General features: G+C 38.1%; 1 pseudogene; it reads left to right on the top strand.

Annotated features, from left to right (window-relative positions):
- The first annotated feature begins 20,277 nt into the window (after nucleotides 1–20,277).
- Nucleotides 20,278–21,391, top strand: LOC120852733 (annotated as a pseudogene).
- The last annotated feature ends 657 nt before the right edge of the window (nucleotides 21,392–22,048 follow it).

Here is a 22,048-nt window from a genome sequence, read left to right as displayed (position 1 = left end):
TTTGCATATCTGAGGTTATTGATATTTCTCCTGGCAATCTTGATTCCAGCTTGTGTTTCTTCCAGCCCAGCATTTCTCATGATGTACTGCATATAAGTTAAATAAGCAGGGTGACAATATACAGCCTTGATGTACTCCTTTTCCTATTTGGAACCAGTCTGTTGTTCCATGTCCAGTTCTAACTGTTGCTTCCTGACCTGCATACAGGTTTCTCAAGAGGCAGATCAGGTGGTCTGGTATTCCCATGTCTCTCAGAATTTTCCACAGTTTATTGTGATCCACATAGTCAAAGGCTTTGGTATAGTCAATAAAGCAGAAATAGATGTTTTTCTTGAACTCTTGCATTTTCAATGATCCAGCGGATGTTGGCAATTTGATCTCTGGTTCTTCTGCCTTTTCTAAATCCAGCTTGAACATCTGGAAGTTCATGGTTCACATATTGCTGAAGCCTGGCTTGGAGAATTTTGAGCATTACTTTACTGGTGCGTGAGATGAGTGCAATTGTTGAGCATTCTTTGGCATTGCCGTTCTTTGGGATTGGAATGAAAACTGACCTTTTCCAGTCCCATGGCAACTGCTGAGTTTTCCAAATTTGCTGGCATATTGAGTTCAGCACTTTCTCAGCATCATCTTTCAGGAATTGAAATAGCGCAACTGGAATTCCATCGCCTCCACTAGCTTTGTTCGTGATGCTTTCTAAGGCCCACTTGACTTCACATTCCAGGATGTCTGGCTCTACGTGAGCGATCGTACCATCGTGTGCTGGAGTCCAACTCCAGCAGCCAGGGATTCAACCTGAAGTGGTGAATGGTGTCGGCAAATGAGACAGCCTTTCAGTTTTCTTGGACTGCCTATTTATTTCAAATTTAAGATTCTCTTTTATACTTTTACAAAAATATTAGGCCAGAGGTTTGACATTTTCAGTTCCCCCTCTCCCAGACTTACTATCTCCATAAATCACTGTTGCTCTTCAAATAGAGTTCCTGCTTTAGTGATTTTCTCAGAATCAGCCTTATCATCTATTATCTACCTCTTCTAATGTGTCCTATAGTTAACTTGTGATTACATTGTAACTCATGCTATATTCCTCACTTTACCACTTATCTTCCTAAATCCTGTTTGCCCCTAACATCCTGAGCTCACCATCTCTTAAAAAGGCTTCTAGCTATAGTGTCTCTAAAAATTCCTAACTTCTATAAGCTATAGTAAAATATGGTAACTTTACAACATTCCTTAAATCTTTAACTTCTAACTATTTTAATTATTTCTAAGCCCTAAATTCATTAAACTCCTTTGCCATAAACATTCTCCTCACAAATAGGCTTCAGATATCAATTCCTCCCATGGCCTCAAGCTGTGGCCTATGTGCTCATCCTGGAACACTCTTTTGTAAATGTCCTTGAACAAATGTCAATGATTAACTTTATGAATTATTTTCTGAGCACAGCTGCAGAAGGCTTTGTGCCTTCTCATGCTCCTCTCAAGAACAATAAGCACCTTAATATTCTTTTTCAGTCAACTCAGCTGAGGAGAGGAAAAGACAAGTCAGAATTACAAGGCCTAACTCCTTAATCCCGGGTCGTGCCTGGGGAATGAGGAGAAGGGGCTGGGGGCCATGCCTCCATTTTGTTAGTAATGCCTAATGCGGCTCCCGACAATCGTGATTATTTTTTTTGTACAGTTCTTCTGTGTATTCTTGCCACCTCTTCTTAACATCTTCTGCTTCTGTTAGGTCCATACCATTTCTGTCCTTTATCGAGCCCATCTTTGCATGAAATGTTCCCTTGGTATCTCTAATTTTCTTGAAGAGATCTCTAGTCTTTCCTATTCTGTTGTTTTCCTCTATTTCTTTGCATTGATCTCTGAGGAAGGCTTTCTTATGTCTCCTTGCTATTCTTTAGAACTGTGCATTTAAATAGGAATATCTTTCCTTTTCTCCTTTGCTTTTCACTTCTCTTCTTTCCACAGCTATTTGTAAGGCCTCCCCAGACAGCCATTTTGCTTTTTTGCATTTCTTTTCCATGGGGATGGTCTTGATCCTTGTCTCCTGTACAATGTCACGAACTTCAGGTATACATATATCCCCTCCCATTTGAATCTCCCTCCCATCTCCCTCCCCATCCCACACATCTAGGTTGATACAGAGCCCCTGTTTGAGTTTCCTAAGTGTAAATGTATCTCTTAAAATTACATTTTATAAATCATTCTGTCTCATAGAAATATGTTTACATTTTATATGACTTTGCATATTAATCTTACATCCAGCATGATTTTGCTGAACTTTCTTACCAGTTTTAATAGTCTGACAATAACATTCACCAATATTTTTAATGTAGGAAATAAAATTGTTTGCAAGCACTCCATTGAAAGAAGTGGTAATACTATTCGTTTTGGAATTGAAAAGGAATTGTCTCAAGATTTGTTGTTCAGTCGCTGTCATGTCCAACTCTGTGACCCCGTGAACTGCAGCATGACCGCCTCCTCTGTCTTTCACTGTCTCCCAGAGTTGGCTCAAACTCATGTCCATTGTGTCAGTGATGCCTTCCAACCATCTCATCCTCTGTTGCCCCCTTCTCCTCCTGCCCTTCATCTCTCCCAGCATCAGGGTATTTTCCAATGAGTCAGCTCTTCACATCAGGTGGCCAAAGTAGTGGAGCCTCAGCTGCAGCCTCAGTCCTTCCAAAGAATATTCAGGGTTGATTTCCTTTAGGATTGACTGGTTTGATCTCCTTGCTGTCCAAGGGACTCTCAAAGAAGTCTTCTCTAGCACCACCATTGGAAAGCATTAATTCTTTGTTGCTCAGCCTTCCTTATGGTCTAACTCTCACATCCATACATGACAACTGGAAAAACCATAGCTTTGAATATATGGACATTTGTCGGCAAAATGATGTCTGTTTTTTAATATGCTGTCTAGGTGTGTCATAGCTTTTCTTTCAAGGAGCAAGTGTCTTTTAATTTTGTGCTGTAGTCACCATCCACAGTGATTTTGGAGCATGAGATTAAGTATTATCATTAATTTTTTGTAAGCTACTTTCCTTATGCCAGAAGGTCTATTTCCCTATAACCAATGACTCTCTGATGAATCACAGAGCATCAGAAACACCTGGAGAGTGTATTAAATCAGAGTTCTGGGCTCTAGCCATGGAGTCTCTGATTCAGCAGGTCTGTGGAGGAGCCTGAATATTTACTTTTTATGCAAGTTTCTAGGTGATGATGATGTTGCTAGTCAGAGAACCACACTGAGTACACTGCCAGTGCTCTATGTTAAACTTTGGTCTTTATTATTTGAGTGTATTTTTCTGGTCAGATGGTTCTTATTTGCTTCTAAACTTGCTTATTCTAGCTTTATTGTGATCCTCTGTATTTTATTGTAATCCTCTGTTGACGGCTAACGTCAGCAGTTTTATAAGTATCTGTCCAGCTTTTATAGTTGCTGATTCCTTTTATATCTTGCCATTTCTGTTCATAGTATATTTCTCCCAATAATTTACTATGAAAAAATTCAAACAGATAAGAAGTCATTTTACATTGCACACCTGTATAATCACTACCCATATTTTACTATAAACATCCTATTACATATTTGTCCATCTGGTCCCTCTATATTCATCACTATCTTATCTTTTATGCTTTTGTGCCTTTTTTTCCTACATCTTCATGTCTTGCTTTTATTTTTTCTCTCTTTAATCATCTTAATAATTTACTTCAGAATCTCTGTCAGAATGTTCTATTTTCTGCTATTATTGGGATTTTATATCTGCAGTATGTGCTGTCTCATTCCTGGTGGATTGTTTCCTTTTATTTTGTAATTGCATTGTAAACTTATTTTCATTCTCATAGGAATCCTGTGCAGCCTAGGTTGAAACCATGTCCTATCAGGGAATTTTTATGCTTTATTAATTCCATGACTCTTAGAAGTATTACTGGTGTAAGAGCAATTTTTATGGTAATTTCTTTTCCAAACCAGACAATGTTTGGTTCAGCCCCAACACAGAGAAATTTTTTTAGCCACTCAAAATCCAGACTAAAGTAAACTTCCTTATATTCTCCCTGAGTCAGGAAGCTTTCCTTTTCCTTTTTCTTTTTAACCTTTTAATTGCAGGGACTTCAGGTTCTAACTTATGTTGGTGGCCTCAGGTCCAACTCCTGGCTTTTCTGAGTTCTGGCTTCTCTGCTGCTGTTTCAATCTGTGTGAAAAGTCAAGATTAGTACATCTTGAAGAACAGGTTCCCTGTCATCTCTGGTTTCCCAATGTATTTAAAGAATGCCTGCTATAAAGTATTTCTTCTTGTTCTCCACTTCTTGTGTTTGTGACAAACAGAAGTCTACTTCTAATGAAGTAGAATGAAATGAATGAAGTTTACTTCATTCACCTGGATTTTATTTCTATATGTATCTTGAGGAAGTACCTATTTCTGTTTCTGATTCTCTAGACAGCATATTAAAAAGCATATTAAAAAAAGCAGAGACTTTACCAACAAAGGTCTGTCAAGTCACAGCCATGGTTTTTCCAGTAGTCATGTATGGATGTGAGAGTTGGACTATAAAGAAAGCTGAGCTCTGAGAAATTGATGTTTTTGAACTGTGGTGTTGGAGAAGACTCTTGAGAGTCCCTTGGACTGTGAGGAGATCCAACCAGTCCATCCTAAAAGAAATCAGTCCTGAATATTCATTGGAAGGACAGATGCTGAAGCTGAAACTCCAACACTTAGGCCATCTAATGTGAAGAACTGACTCACGGAAAAGACCCTGATGCTGGGAAAGATTGAAGGTGGGAGGAGAAGGGGATGACATCCTTGGTTAGATGGCATCACTGACTCAATGGACATGAGTTTGAGTAAACTCTGGGAGTTGGTGATGGACAAGCAGGCCTGGCATGCTGCAGTCCATGGGGTCACAGAGTTGGACACGACTGAATGGTTAAACTGAACTAACTGAACTGATTTACCTATACTGGCAAGTCTTCATTCTGTGTTGTTTTGTGTTTTTCTAACAGAAGTCTCCTCTATTTAAAATTCACCAATGGAATTCTCTCTCCATTAAAAATTTTTTTTTCAGCTTACATATATTATAATCTAACCTAAGAGAATCACTTTGAGTTTCTGTTTAGGAAAACCCCTTAGCTTACTTGCTAGTTGAATGAATTCTCTCTTTCCTCTCTGTATCATAGTCATCACAGTGTGTGAGGCTGATTGAGGCTCATGATAGAGCAAACATTTAAGACCAGAAGACTATTTTCTTCTCCAAGCCATATTGGTACCTCTGTTCCCATCAGCTGGCTTACAGACTTATCCAGAATTAGTTTTCTTGCTGCCTTATGTTATTTAATATTTCAATTTTATTTTAAATGACTTTACTCAAAAAATTTTAATGCATTCAAATACATAATTGAATGAAATATGAGTGGAAAATAAAATTATTTCTATAAAAACCAAGTTTAGTTCTGTGATTAAGCCATGATAATCTTGTGTTTCTAAATAAAATTTTCTTTTAAATGAGGCATAGATAAGAATTTCATAAATGATTGGGTAAATAGTCTCAAAGTCTTAAGACTTACACACCAATTTTAATTCGCAAAGGTATTTAAATTTTCACTTTCAAGAAACCAAAGTTAGATATTAGAGATGTTGTATTGTGGCTCAGCTGGTAAAGAAACTGCCTGCAATGTAGGAGACCTGGGTTTGATCCCTGGGTTGGGAAGATCCCCTGGAGAAGGGAAAGGCTACCCGCTCCAGCCTGGAGAATTCTGGCCTGGAGAATTCCATGGACTGTGTAGTCCATGGGGTCACAAAGAGTCGGACACCACTGAGTGACTTTCACTTCTCTTCACTTCATTAGAAATGATGGTCTTTGTAAAACATGGACTACTATGGAACACTCTAATAAGGTATTTATGTGTATTAAGTTAAAATATGATCTTTAAACAACATATCACTTAAAAAATATTCTTCACACTAAATGACTTTTTTACTAAATAGTCAGTTACTGGTGACTTCATGAGGTAAGAGGACTCTTACTTGTTTGATTTTGTTATTACTTCTATCCAAATTACTTTCAATCTGAAATGTTTATAGTAACATGTTTATTTGAAAATGGGTCTAAGAGAATAGATGGGAAGCAATAAATTGGACTGCTTAAAATAAAATGAAATTTTTTTTAAATTAGCAACTTATGATTAAAAAATAAGGGATGCCAAGTACTATAGTTCATGAGAGGTCTCTGCTAGCCTGCTCCCATCCTTGAGATAAAGTCTTTGCTTGTGATAATTATGGTTTGTGCCATGTGTCCGCACAAACCTTGAGAAAGCTGAGGATGGGGGATATGACCCAAAGATATAGGCAATAGACCTATACATAGAGGAGGTCAGAGACCCTGTAAGTTTGTCCTGGTAACTAGCACATTCAAACTGATCCTCTAAGCAGAATTAAGTCAAAAGAAGAATAGCTCAGAAAAATAAAAGAAGGTAATAATATTACCCAAGAAGGCAATAATAATCAGCTCTAATCAATAAAAGGAGACTGAGGAAAGGACTACGGAGACAGGTTAATTTACATAAAAGATAAAGAAAAACAACCAGAGAAAGAGGCAGGATGATAAGAGTGAGTCCTGGCCACAGGAAATGTGCATTCACACTGGCTTCCCAGAGATGCCCTTTCATTTCTCCAGCTTTTGTGGATTCCAAACTGTAAAGATGCAGTTCCAATCATTGTAATGATTTCCTATTTCTCTTTAAAGACTTCAGAGACCAGGTTCTGCCCTTTCATACTTCTCCTTGTATCCCCCAAAACCCTACATGGAATCTGACTATATATGTGCTGCTTGCTTGTTGAAAGAGTAACTAATATAAGTGCTGCTGCTACTGCTGCTGCTAAGTCACTTCAGTCGTGTCTGACTCTGTGTGACCCCATAGACAGCAGCCCACCAGCCTCCCCCATTCCTGGGATTCTCTAGGCAAGAACACTGGAGTGGGTTGCCATTTCCTTCTCCAATGCATGAAAGTGGAACGTGAAAGTGAAGTCGCTCAGTCGTGTCCGACTCTTCGTGACCCCATGGACTGCAGCCTACCAGGCTCCTCCATCCATGGGATTTTCCAGCCAAGAGTGCAAAGGAAACTAATTTACAATTCTATTGTCTCTAATAGCTAATATTCTTGAAGGCAGTGACCATATGTCTACCACATTTTGGTATGCTAATAAGCAACAGAATAAAAACAGCTTTAGTGAGTTTATCGGTACACATTTCTCATTTAGAACCCTATCTTAGCCAAGAGGCTTTCCAATATGTTGATATAACTTATCTCATATCTTTGTATGGAGTATTGTGAACTGCAAGCCATAAAATTTTGGATCGGGAGTCAGGAAATCTTGATCGTAATCACAATTCAACCATGGCAAGGTGTTGGTGACTTTGGAAAAATATTCAAAATCTCTCCACCTCAGTTTCTTTATCTGTAGGACTCATGTTTTTTGACTTAAGGTTATTGTAAAAATCAAATTAGAGAATATATGAAATTACATTGTAAATTTGATCTGCCATACAAATATATGTGATAAAGCTTCAGAATCTCAGAGTCAGAAGGGACTTTGAAGCATCTCAGATCCAGACTTTACTTAATTTACAATAATTTTTAATGCTTTTAATCTTTTATAACTTTTGCATATCTCCTCTGACTTCCATACTTGTTTCACTTAAATAGGAATAATATTTTAGCTAAGTTGCTTCAGTGGTGTCCAACTCTTTGTGACCCTATGGACCTCAGCCCGCCAGGCTTCTCTGTCCATGGAATTTCTCAGGCAAGAATCCTGGAGTTGGTTGCCATAATTTTAGCACATCTTGTTCAAATGAATTTCCTGATACTCCTAAAACAACACTTGAAAAAAGACTAGATTTCTTTTTCTCGAGTTAACCACTAAACACAGAGGGAAGAAGAAAAAGGTTCACTCTCATACTCCATAAACACTAAGTTATTGACAGCATAAAAATTGTTTGAGTGTGCTACCAGACATGATTACTTCAGATAGGCTGGGCAGAAGACAAAGCGGGTGGAGTACCCCAGGATCTCCCCGCACTCCTGCCCCCTCCTTCAGCTCCTAGGCTCCCTTCCATCTATGCTCTGTGGCAGCAACGCACCTGTAAGTTTGACTTTTCCTCCCTAATTCTCATCTTTAAAACATATGTGTCCTCTGGGCTCTGCCAAAAATAAGCAGAGTTAATGAAGAAAAAGCCTGTTAAGAGGAGGATGTATTTCTCACCTTGAAAAACATTTGCATTTTCAAAGCTGCCTGAATAGTAGTCACAAGTATTGACAGGTTCAGTCAGCTGGTGTGAAATCTTTCCTCAGGGCCTCTCCTGTGAGGCCCAACAAATGGGAGAGTTTTCTACACAAGGGTGGGGGGTGTGTGTGTAAGAAGACAGCTGGCCAATAGGTGTCAGAGACTAATTTTGTAGTCTTTGACAAGCCCTTCACTGACGTAGCCAACAGTGACCAGGCTGGAGAAAGGTTGTTTATTCATGATCCAGATGCATGCTGATATCTCATTAGGCCCAGATATTCGTATTCCCAGATATCATCTTGATATCAGGGCCCAAATCAACATTATGCTGGGAGACTGAATTCCTCAAATTCATTTCTCAATTATTTCTACTCTATTGGGACAATTTACTTCTCCCTCCTTCCCTACCTTCAACACTCTCTAGATTACAAAGTGAACAGTTTTAAAACAGTCAAATGGAATGGAAATGGAGGAGTGGGATTTTAGACACCCAAGAGGCCTAAGAATTCCAATCATATGAAGCCCTCTCCACAGCTGAGCTATGGTGATAATAACAGAGAAATAATTTCAGAAAAACTCAATTGGAAAAGATACAAAAGGGAACAATTCAGAAAATAATAAGAATGATTAATGGGAAGAAGATTAAATCAGATAAATAGGGTATAGGGTTAAAGTTTTGGGTTCCAGAGAAAATAAGTACCTATATTGTTTACTATTAATAATTAATTATTAATAATTGGCAGATTTTAATTTGGAGTTCTTTAATAAATTGTTATAAAAATCTTTCTAGCCTCAGTGATTTTAGGCAAAGTAGGGGCCATTCAAATGGAGTTAAACCTATGATTTGCTTCAAGAATATAAAAAGCCACTTTATTTTTTTAATTTTTATTTTTACTTTATTTTGCTTTACAGTACTGTATTGGTTTTGCTATACATTGACATGAATCAGCCACGGGTGTACATGAGTTCCCAATCCTGACCCCCCCTCCCACCTCCACTTTAAACAAGATTCTGGTACATTGTCTGATACCGAAAACCAAATACCAGTAAGAGGACTTACATTAGTGATTAAAAGTGAGGTTAGATTTAAAGAAGATGTCATAGGTCTTAAGGCTGATTGATTGTATACTGATATACCAAGATAGCTTATGTTCAACCAGCACCATAAGTAAATATAATATTTTATATTCTTTTTATGCATTGGATTTATTTCCATGATTTTACCTCCTTAGTGACAGTGTTGATTGAACCATTTGAATAGATCATGAAATAGTAATTACAATCCTAGAGGCAAAATAAAGACATTTATACAATAGAAATTGTAATTATACATTGAAAACTAAGAATGGATTTTTTTTTTAGTAGGCTACTTTTGCCCTAATAAAAATCAAACCTTCTTTCAGAATGTGGTGCTTTTAATTCAGATTACCTAATATACTGAATGTCAAATTTGAATAGTGTTTTAGACATTAAGGTGTTAATATCTGAGGGTGTTTTAAGTAGTATTAAAAACCAAGTCATTTCACTGTAAAATTTATTTAGGATAATGTTCACAATTAGGTAGGCTGTCTGATAGCATCAAGTGCTGGCTATTCACTGCTGCTCTAGATCTGAACAACAAAATGCTAAGGAGTTCTCAAGTATTCTCACTTTAAATTATGTTCCCAATCAAAAGTAGAAGAAAATTGACTTAAGAGCCTTTTGATTTCTTTTGCCTCAATAAAGCAATATGCTTACTGTTGCATTTTAAAAATTATAGCTAAGCAAGGAAGTGGGTAAGAAACTACTCAAAACATGATCACTCAGAGACGGGCATGGTTAATATTTTTGTTTGCTTTCTTTCTTCAGAGAAGTGTTCTCTTTGTGTTTGCATGTTTACATTTTGTTGTATAATGTTTCTCCTCATAAGACAATTTATTAGGAATATTTTTCAGCTATTAAGTAAGTATTGATTTCAAAATAGGCACACTTTGAAGACCAATAATTATGGGAAGAATACTTTCAGAGACAACCTGTTTGGATTCAAAAGGAACAATGAGCATTAAAAGGCAAGAATTTAAAAAAAATTAATTGGAGGATAATTGCTTTACAAAGTTGTGTTGGTTTCTGCCTTACGACAACGTGAATCAGTCGTGTGTGTGTGTGTGTGTGTGTGTGTGTGGTGTCCCCTCCCTCCTGAGCCTCTCTCCCACACGCTCTATCTCACTTCTCACTGCTCTAGGCCATCACAGAGCACTGAGCTGAGCTCCCTGGGTTACACAGCAGCTTCCCGCTAGTTATCTGCTTCACACGTGGTAGCGTATGTACACCAGTGTCACTCTCTGAGCTCGTTTCACTCTCTCCTTCTCTCTCTGTGACCACAAGTCTCTCCTATGATAGGCCACATCTGTGTGTCTATTCCTGCCTTACACATAGGTTAAAAGGCAAGTGTTGAAACCTTCTCAGGGACCATTTCTTCATGGTTATTTTGGCTACATATTCATGTGAGACAGAGCTCCACCAGGGACCTGTTTCATAGAAGGCAATTTTTCTGTGGACTGGGGGTGGGGATAATTTGGGGATGATTCAAGCACATTACATTGATTGTGGACTTTATTTCTGTTATTAGACTTTGGCATTTAGTCCAATTTACATCCACTTCACCTTAGATCATTAGGCATTAGATCCTAGAGGCTAGGGACCCCTGATTTAAGAGACTTCACCCAATGTTGGTGAATTGGTTATAGGAGACATATACTTACAGGTTAGAAGAAGCCTGATTTGCTAAAAACTGAGTTAACCTGGGAACCAAGGGGCCTGGCATCTAATCAGGGACCTAGTGAGTATCAGTTAGGCAAAGGAATTAACATAGATGTCTTTGTTTATACTGTGAGCCTAACCCTGCCAGCCTCTGATTTTATATACCATAAATAAAATAAATAACTGTTACTTGAAGTGGATGGTTCCGCATAATTTACTTTAAAAATCTGTTCAGATTATTGTCATTTTTTTGAGGAAAGCTGTGACAGAATAGGGATTCAAAGATTTTTACATCTTTCTGAAAAAGCTATTCAATCAACCTGTTCCTTGAATCTTAGAAAACAATTTTTACAACATACCAGTCACTTGATACACCTACTTTTTTTCTGTGATTCAAAATTGTACAGAATTGGACTAAATGTCAAAGTCTAAAAATGTAACCCTTTAGAAACAAGTAATTGAAGCTAAATTATTTTGAGGAAAGATTTTGTACTAAAAATATCAGTAATGATAGTTTATACCTATTTCTTTTTGTGCAGCTAAATTTTTTTCTTTGAATGGTTATTCAGAATTTAGAATCCCATCTCTGTCAGTAACAAACTTAGTTCACAGAAGGCTTTATTGCTGTATTAAAATTTTCTCACAGATGTAAAAGTTGCAGATGCTTTGTTAGGTGGGGTAAATGAGAAGTTCTAAAGGAAGGAAAAATTTGCTTTGCGATAGTCCCACCTAATGATGTTTTGATAATATAAAGTTGTGAAAAGAGCCCCGAAGAGATATAATTAGTGTGTCTTTTCCAGTAGCAACATGCAAAGCCCTCTAAATATAGAGGAGAAACTCATCTCTTTCAAAGAAGATTTATTCAATAACTTAGCTTCATTGCTTATAAGAATTATTCCAAAATTAAGTCCCTCCTAACTTAGGTTAAACCCATTTTATCTTGTGAAAGATCCCCTAGAGGAGGGCATGGCTACCCCACTCCAGTATTCTTGTCTGGAGAATATCATGGACAAGGAGCCTGGGGGGCTACAGTCCATAGGGTTGCAAAAAGTCAGACACGACTGAAGCAACTTAACATGCACACACCCATGCACATCTGTGTCTGTGAACAGCTGGCTGCCACTCACTGAATACAGTCACTTTGTATATTTAAAGACTGGCACGTGCACAGTTACATGTGAGAGAATGAAATTAGGACATTTTCTAACACCGTATGCAAAAATAAACTGAAAGTGGATTAAAGACCTAAATCTAAGACTGGAAACCATACAAGACTTAGAAGGAAACACGGGCATAACACTCTTTGAAATAAATTGTAGTAATATTTTTTTGCATCTGCTTCCTAAAGCAAAGGAAACAAAAGCAGAAATTAAAAAATGGGGCCTAACTAAACTTTAAAACTTTTGAACAGCAAAGGAAACCATGGACAAAACAGGAAGACATCTACTGAATGGGACAAAATATTTGTAAATGATATGACTGGTAAGAAGTTTGTATCAAAAATATATAAATAGCTCATACAACTTAATGTCAAAAAAGAATCCAATTAAAAGATGGCCCGAAGACCCAAGTAGACATTTTTCCAAAAAAGATATACAAGTGGATAATAGGCACACAAAAAGATGCTTAACACCACTAATCACTAGAGAAATACAAATCAAAACCACAATAAAATACCACCTCACACCTGTCAAAATGACTATCATTAAAATGTCTACAAATAGTGAACTTTAGCAAGGATGTGGATAAAAGGAAAGCATAGTACCCTATTTGTGGGAAAGTAAGTTGGTACAGCCATTATGGAAAATAGTAGGGAGGTTTCTCAGAAAGCTAAAAACAGAATTATCATATGACCCAGCAATTTTACACCTGGGTATACATCAATGATTCCTGGGTCAGGAAGATCCCCTGAAGAAGGGCATGGCAGTCCATTCCTACATTCTTGTCTGGAGAACTCCATGTACAAAGGAGTCTGGTGGGCTATAGTCCACAGGAATGCAAAGAGTCAGATACGATTAAAGCAACTTAGCATGTATACATAAAAAAAAATGTAGAAACAATAATTCAAAAAGATACAGGTACTCCAATGTTCATAGTGGCACTATTTACAGTAGCCAAGACATGGAAGCTACCTGAGTGTCCATCTGGATGAATGCAGAAGTAAGATGTGGTACACAGTATACAGTGGAATATTATTCAGTCATTAAGTTCATTTCAGTTCAGTCGCTCAGTCATGTCTGCCTCTTTGCAGCCCCAAGGACTGCAGCACGCCAGGCTTCCCTGTCCATCACCAACTCCTGGAGCTTACTCAAACTCATGTCCATTGAGTCAGTGATGCCATCCAACCATCTCATCCTCTGTCGTCCCCTTCTCTTCGTGCCTTCAATCATTCCCAGCATCAGGGTCTTTTCAAATGAGTCAGTTCTTCACATCAGGTGGTCAAAGTACTGAAGTTTCAGCTTCAGCATCAGTCCTTCCTTGAATATTCAGGACTGATTTCCTTTAGGATGGACTGGCTGGATCTTCATGCTGTCTAAGGGACTCTCAAGAGTCTTCTCCAACACCACAGTTCAAAAGCATCAATTCTTTGGTACTCAGATTTCTTTATAGTTAGAAAGAATGAGATAATGCCATCTGCAGCAACATAGATAAACCTGGAGATTATCATACTAAGTGAGGTAAATTAGACAAAGAATAGCTAGTATTATTATGCTGTCATTTATATGTGGAATATAAAAAATGATACAAATGAACTTATTTACAAAACCAGAAACAGAGTTACACATTTCAAAACAAGCTTATGCTTACCAAAAGGGAAAGGTGTTGAGGAGGGATAAACTGGGAGTTTAGGATTAACAAATACACACTACTATATGTATTATCAGTTCAGTTCAGTTAGTTCAGTTCAGTAACTCAGTTGTGTCCGACTCTTTGCGACCCCATGGATTGCAGCACGCCAGACCTCCCTGTCCATCACCAACTCCCGGAGTTCACTCAGACTCATGTCCATCAGGTCAGTGATGCCATCCAGCCATCTCATCCTCTGCAGTCCCCTTCTCCTCCTGCCCCCAATCCCTCCCAGCATCAGAGTCTTTTCCAATGAGTCAACTCTTCGCATGATGTGGCCAAATTATTGGAGTTTCACCTTTAGCATCAGTCCTTCCAATGAGCAACCAGGACTGATCTCCTTTAGGATGGACTGGTTGGATCTTCTTGCAGTCCAAGGGACTCTCAAGAGTCTTCTTCAACACCACAGTTCAAAAGCATTAGTTCTTCGGTGCTCAGCTTTCTTCACAGTCCAACTCTCACATCCATATATGACTACCGGAAAAACCATAGCCTTGACTAGATGGACCTTTGTTGCCGAAGTAACATCTCTGCTTTCTAATATGCTATCTAGGTTGGTCATAACTTCCCTTCCAAGGAGTAAGCGTCTTTCAATTTCATGGCTGCAATCACCATCTGCAGTGATTTGGGAGCCCCCAAAAATAAAGTCTGACACTGTTTCCACTGTTTCCCCATCTATTTGCCATGAAGTGATGGGACCAGATGCCATGATCTTCATTTTCTGAATGTTGAGCTTTAAGCCAATTTTTTCACTCTCCTCTTTCACTTTCATCAAGAGGCTTTTTAGTTCCTCACTTCATGCCAAAAGGGTGGTGTCATCTGCATATCTGAGGTTATTGATATTTCTCCCGGCAATCTTGATTCCAGCTTGTGCTTCTTCCAGCCCAGCATTTCTCATGATGTACTCTGCATATAAGTTAAATAAGCAGGGTGACAACATACAGCCTTGATGTACTCCTTTTCCTATTTGGAACCAGTCTGTTGTTCCATGTCCCTAACTGTTGCTTCCTGACCTGCATACAGGTTTCTCAAGAGGCAGGTCAGGTGGTCTGGGATTCCCATGTCTCTCAGAATTTTCCACAGTTTATTGTGATCCACACAGTCAAAGGCTTTGGCATAATCAATAAAGCAGAAATAGATGTTTTTCTGGAACTCTCTTGCATTTTCCATGGTCCAGCGGATGTTGGCAATTTGATCTCTGGTTCCTCTGCCTTTTCTAAATCCAGCTTGGACATCTGGAAGTTCATGGTTCATGTATTGCTGAAGCCTGGCTTGGAGAATTTTGAGCATTACTTTACTAGTGCGTGAGATGAATGCAATTGTGAGGTAGTTTGTGCATGCTTTAGCATTGCCTTTCTTTGGGATTGGAATGAAAACTAACTTTTTCCAGTCCTGTGGCCACTGCTGAGTTTTCCAAATTTGCTGGCATATTGAGTGCAGCACTTTCACAGCATCATGTTTCAGGATTTGAAATGGCTCAACTGGAATTCCATCACCTCCACTAGCTTTGTTCATAGTCATGCTTTCTAAGGCCCACTTGACTTCACATTCCAGGATGTCTGGCTCTAGGTGGGTGATCACACCATTGAGATTATCTGTCATGATGCTCTTTTTTGTATAGTTCTTCTGTGTATTCTTGCCACCTCTTCTTAATATCTTCTGCTTCTGTTAGGTCCATACCATTTCTGTCCTTTATCGAGCCCATCTTTGCATGAAATGTTCCCTTGGTATCTCTAATTTTCTTGAAGAGATCTCTAGTCTTTCCCATTCTGTTTTTTTCCTCTATTTCTTTGCATTGATCTCTGAGGAAGGCTTTCTTATCTCTCCTTGCTCTTTTTGGAACTCTGCATTCAGATGCTTATATCTTTCCTTTTCTCCTTTGCTTTTCGCTTCTCTTCTTTTCACAGCTATTTGTAAGGCCTCCTAAGACAGCCATTTTGCTTTTTTGCATTTCTTTTCCATGGGGATTGTTTTGATCCCTGTCTCCTGTACAATGGCACAAACCTCCGTCCATAGTTCAGATAACCATAAAGAGCCTACTGTTTAGCACAGGAACCTCTGCTCAATATCTGAATCACTTTTGCTGTACACCTGTACACCTGAAATTAACACAATATTGTAAATCAACTATAGTCCAATATAAAATAAAAATTAAAAATACCGCAATAAGATATTGCCTCATACCTCAAAATGCCTATCATCAAAATGTCTACAAACAGGAAATACTGGCCAGGATGTGGACAAAGAGGAACCCCATTGCTCTGTTTCTGGATATGTAAACAGGCAGTGCCACTATAAAACACTATGGAAGTTTCTCAAACCTGAAAATAGAACCGCCACATGTTCCAGCAATTCTACTCCTGGGTATATATAAAAAAATAAAACAAAACCTCTAATTCTAAAAGATACATGCACCCCGAATATTCAGAGCAGCCTTAGTTGCAATAACCAAGATATGAAAGAAGTCAAGATATAAAGGTGGTATTATACCACACAGTGGAATATTAGCCATAAAAAAGTGAAATTCTGCTATTTGCAAGAACATGGATGGACATAGAGGATATTATGCCAGTGCAATAAGCCAGGCTGAGAAAGATAAACATGATATGTTATCATGTATATGTCAAATCTAAATGATAAAGCAAATGAATACAATGAAACAGACTCACACATAGAACAAACCAGTGATTACCAGTGGGGACAAGACAGGGGGAAGCAGCAAGATATGCGTAGGAAATTGAGATACAAATGACTATTTGTCACATAAGTAAATAGAGATGGTATATTGTACAGCACAAGGAAATACAGTCATTACTTCATAAAAACTTTAGAGTATAATCTATAAAAATATCAAATCATTATGTTGTACACCTGAAACTAATACTGTATTATAAATCAACTATACTTAAATAAAATAAAAATTAAGGACTGTCATTAAATGACTGCTCAATCTTTTTCTTCATCAAGTGTTATAGTTTTATAGATATTCTATCTACTGTTGTACTGACATTCTTTCAATGTCAGTCTTTGCTTCCAGTCCTTTAATCAACTTCTGGATCATATCTAAAGCTGTCACATGGTCTTTCATGAGTCAATTTTATTTCCATAAGTTCTCCAGCTGCTAAGAAACATGTCAGGATTTGTGTTTAGTTGTCATAGCACTTTATGCCTCTTGATCTGGATTTCTTTGAAAACTCCAAGCACAAGGATAAGGCAAAGATGGAACTTTAAGAAGTACAGATTTAATTTTTGTTTGTTTTCCTTTTCTTTGGTAATATAATATTATGACAGTTTTGCCAGTAAGCCCAAACAGCTAGTCTGGAATTCTATATTTAGCAATAAAAACTCTTAAAAAATGAAGGTGAGAAAAAGACATTTTTGGAAAAATAAAACCTGAGAAAACTTGCTTTCAGTATAACTATACTGTGATAAATATTAAAGGAAGTTCCATAGGCTGGAGAGAAACAACACCAGTTGGAAACTTTAATCTGCAGGAAGGATTGAAAGTTCCAGAAATGATAAAGAAAGATATACCTTTTCTTTTGTGTTTCCCAATTTCTCTGAAAGATGTTTGAGTAAAGCAAAATCAACAGCAATGTATTATAAGATATATAATATAGTAAAATATATGAAAACAAAAAGTTCTAAAATCAATAATCTAAGAAGCAAACACAATATTAGTAGACAGAAGAAAATAATAGAGAACAGAAAAAATTTTGTGGAAGTAAAGAGAAAATTCTTCAAGCTAAGTTGGTTCTTCAAAGGATTATTAAAATTGATATACACTAACAACACCAATTGAGGGGAAAAAAAGCACAAAGTATAAATATACAAAATAAGACAGGAAATATGACTATAAATCTACAGTAATTAGAAAGATAGTAGTGAAAGTGAAGTCACTCAGTCGTGTCCAACTCTTTGTGACCCCATGGACTGTAGCCTACTGGAGTAGATTGCCATTTCCTTCTCCAGGGGATCTTCCCAACCCAGGGACTGAACCCGGGTCTCCTGCATTGTAGACAGACGCTTTACCATCTGAGCCACCAGGGAAGTCCAGAAAGATAGTAAGGTACTGTTAAAGACACAAGGCCACAAACCTGATGATGTAGGTAGATGAAACAGACAAATTCTTCAAAAGCACAACTTAATAAATTGATGAAAACTGGTAAAGAAATTGATTTTTGAATCCCTCCAATACTCTTTCAGGAATAAAAGAGGAAAAACAGTTCCTGATTCATTTTATGGGACCACTATACCAGCATAACTCTAATATCAAATGATGATAAAGCAACCATAAGCCCTTCACCAAAGGAAAATCAACCATGGAGTAATACCCCTGAACATAGGCAGAACATTTCTTAACCAAATATTAGCAGATTTAACCCAGCAGTATATAAATAGGATAATATGATATGACTAACCAAGGATTATCCTGGGAATGCATGTTTGGTTTACTAACAGAATAAAAAACAGTCACATGGTTAGGTACAGAAGAGGTACAGAAAATATGTACAAAATAGGTACCAAAAAAAATCACATGACCATGTTTGATACCCAACTATGATAAAAATAAAAACTCTAGGAAAACTAAAAGAGATTCTGCAAATTCTATACTGAATTTAGCTTAGTGTTAAAATATTGAATGAAGTCTGTTTTTACCCCTCCTATTCAACATTCTACTGAAGTCTAAGGCAATGTAATCAGGCAGAAAAGGAAAAAGATCAAGGGAAATTTAGAGATAAAAATTCATTTTCAGAAAATCTAAAGGATTTTATAAAATATAAAAGGATTCTATAAAATATAAAAGGATTCTATAATTATATAAAGTATTCTACATAGGATTATATAAGGATTCTATAAAAAATTCTGCTAGACCCAGTAAGTGAATCAAGCAGTGTCTCAAGGTCAATATATACAAATTGTTTCTACATGCAAGCAACAAAGAATCAGAAAATAAAAATGAAAACTTGATGCTCTTTGTAATGACATTAAAAGTGATACTCAAGAATAAATTTTTAAAAAGAAATCAAATATCATTTCATCTGAAAACCACACATCACTAAGGTTTTTTTTTTTTTTTTAAGTATTTATTTATTTGGGGGTACCAGGTCTTAGTTAAAACTCAACAGTCAAAAAACGAAGATCATAGTTTCCAGTTCCATCACGTCATGGCAACTAGATGGGGAAACAAAGGAAACAGTGACAGAATTTATTTTCTTGGGCTCCAAAATCACCTTAGATGGTGACTGCAGCCACTAAATTAAAAAATGCTTGCTCTTTGGAAGCTCTGACAAACCTAGACAGCACATTAAAAACCAGAGATGTTACTTTGCCAACAAAGATCGGTATGTATAGTCAAATCTACGGTTTTTCCAGTAGTCGTGTATGGATGTGAGAGTAGGACCATAAAGAAAGCTGAGCACCAAAGAATCAATGCTTTTGAACTGTGGTGCTAGAGAAGACTCTTGAGAGTCCCTTGGACTGCAAGGAGATCAATCCAGTCAATCCTAAAGGAATTCAACACTGAATATTCACTGGAAGGACTGACGCTGAAGCTCCAATACTTTGGCCACCTGACTTGAAGAGCGACTCATTTGAAAAGACCCTGATGCTGGGAAAGATTGAGGGCAGGAGGAAGAAGATTGAGGGCAGGAGGAAGAAGAGTGAGGGGGTGACAGTGGGTGAGATGGTTGGATGGCATCATCCACTCAAGGCACATGAGTTTGAACAAACTCCCAGAGATAGGGAGCTACAGGGAAGCCTGGCCTGTTGCAGTCGATGGAGTCGCAGAGTCGGATAGTAGTTAGCGACTAGACAACAAAAGTCAAACCATTATGCTGTATACCTAACACTTATATAGTGCTGTATATCAGTCTATCTCAATAAACTGGAAGAAAATCTATCATATAACAAAGTAGAGAATTAAAAATGACAAATTAGAAAAAACATCAGAGAATATCTGATGTCAAGATGATTCTTCCTCACCCAGAGCTGTGACTGCTGCTCTGGCCAGAAGGCCTTTTGGCTTCATGGCACACTCAAGAGAATATTGTATTCTAAATAACCTCCTTCAGGGGCTAAAGGTTTCCACCTTCTTGAAAACACTGGATGGTTGATCCCTCAAGAGCACAGGTTTTGAGTTAATATAAGAATGCATGCGTGGAGAGGTGGGCAACAGCATGAACAGCCACACTTCTGGAAGGTTTTAACCAGCATGCAGGGCAGAGGTAGAGAAAGTAGGAATGAACAGGAGAAGAACCCAGGGTAGTTGGGTGGGTAGAGCCAGTGGCCGGGGAGGTTTAGTTTGCTCAGCCTTGGGGCATCCTTCCCCTTTATGTGGTCATGCTGAAGTAGTGCCCAGGCCTGGCATCTGGCCAGCAGCTTAGGCCCACCACCTCCCACTTCTTCCTGGACCATGGACCCCCACAAAATGAGAGAGCTTGGAGCCTTCCTGTAAATGTGTGAGCAGGACTGGAGTGTTCTGAACACAGAGGAAATGAGCTTCCTGAGGGAGTGGGTGGAGAGTGTGGGGGCTAAAATGTCACCTGTTTCTCATAAAACTAAATCAGAATTAAACGCTTAGGAAGCAAAAGCAGATAGTAAGAAGGTGAAGGAAAACATAAAGACAGACAAGCCATCAACTGAGGAAAGTGATCTAGAATTTGATAATGAAGGTGTGATTGAACCAGACCATAATGCCTCTCAAGAAATGGGAGATAAAAATGTAGCAATAACTAAGGAGATGATGGACCAGGCAAATGATTAAAAAAAAATAAGTGGCTGCCATTGACGCCCTAGATGATGGTGAGCTACAGGATGCCAATGAGTTGTTTAAAGATGCTGTCAAGCTAACCCCTTGTGTGGCCATTCTGTGTGCCCAGAGAACCAGTGTCTTCATCAAATTACAGAAGGGAAATGCTCCCATCCAAGCCTGTGGAAGAGTTATTGAAATAAATCTGGATGCAGCTCAGCTATCCATGTAGCGAGGGAAAGCACACAGACTTCTGGGCCATCAGAAAGAAGCTGCCAGTGATCTTGCCTCTTCCTGTAAGCTGGATTATGAAGATGCTAGTGCAATGCTGATGGAAGTTCACCCAAAGGCCCAGAAAATTGCTGATACTGGAGAAAGTATGAGCAAAAAGCCCAAAGAGTGAGAGATCAAAAAAAGAACAGAAAGGGTTAAGAAGGCTTGGGAAGAACATGAGAGAGCCCAGAGGGAGGAAGAAGCCAGGGGACAATCAGGAGCTCAGTAAGGTTCTTTTCCAGGTGGCTCTCCTGGGGGAATTCCTGGTAATTTTCCTGGAGGAATGCATGGAATGGGAGGGGGGCATGCCTGGAATGCCGTGAGTGCCTGGATGAAAGAAATTTTTAGTGACCCAGAGGTCCTTGCAGCCATGCAGGACCCAGAAATTATGGTGGCCTTCCAAGATGTAGCCAAGAACCCTGCAAATATGTCAAAATAGCAGGGTAACTCAAAGGTTATGAAGCTCATCAGTAAATTGTGGGCCAAATTTGGAGGTCAAGCATAGTGCCATTCTGACAAATAAAGTCCCTGCCAGAGGAAAAGCAACTTAGATCACCTAATGGATGGTGCAATAAAACAAACCAGTGTACTTCTGACCTCATGAAGAAAGTTGGGGAGCTTTGAAGATAATCACTAGGCCCTCTGCCTCAGATGCAGCTGAAAACATTTTACAGTGGTTTACCATTAGGGTATTCAATTCAGATAATATTTTCCTACCTGAGATTAAAAACTTTAAGCAATTTTAAAACCTTAAATATTTAAAACAAATTAAAAGATGTGTTAAACCCTACATTTTTCCTTACTAGTCATTTTGTTTTTTTCCTTTCAATTATTTAGGCAACAAAGATACTTCAGTATGGAAGATTCATCGTTCAAGTTTGAGTGAAATAAAGCTTTATTAGTGGGAGGAAAATATAACATTTAAATAAAGTTTGAGTTGGACATGTAGTCACTGAGGCATTTTGATTTGTCTTTTTAATTGCTTTGTTATCATTATTTTTAATGAATTGTTTCTGTAAGACTCTTGGCACGACCAGTATTGCAGTAGGACCTGGGTAGGGCTTCGAAGTATTTGGCAGGGCAGTGTGAAATGAAAATATCTTCTGCCATGTTAACCAACAAGAAAGGTCACAGCTATCAGTGATTGATTTCTGGCCTCCAA

This window comes from Oryx dammah, unplaced genomic scaffold (genome assembly GCF_014754425.2).
Source record: "Oryx dammah isolate SB20612 unplaced genomic scaffold, SCBI_Odam_1.1 HiC_scaffold_2, whole genome shotgun sequence".
NCBI classification, from domain to species: Eukaryota; Metazoa; Chordata; class Mammalia; order Artiodactyla; family Bovidae; genus Oryx; species Oryx dammah.
The sequence above is the reverse complement of the archived record's forward strand: the minus strand, read 5'-3'. Positions and strand labels throughout refer to the sequence as shown.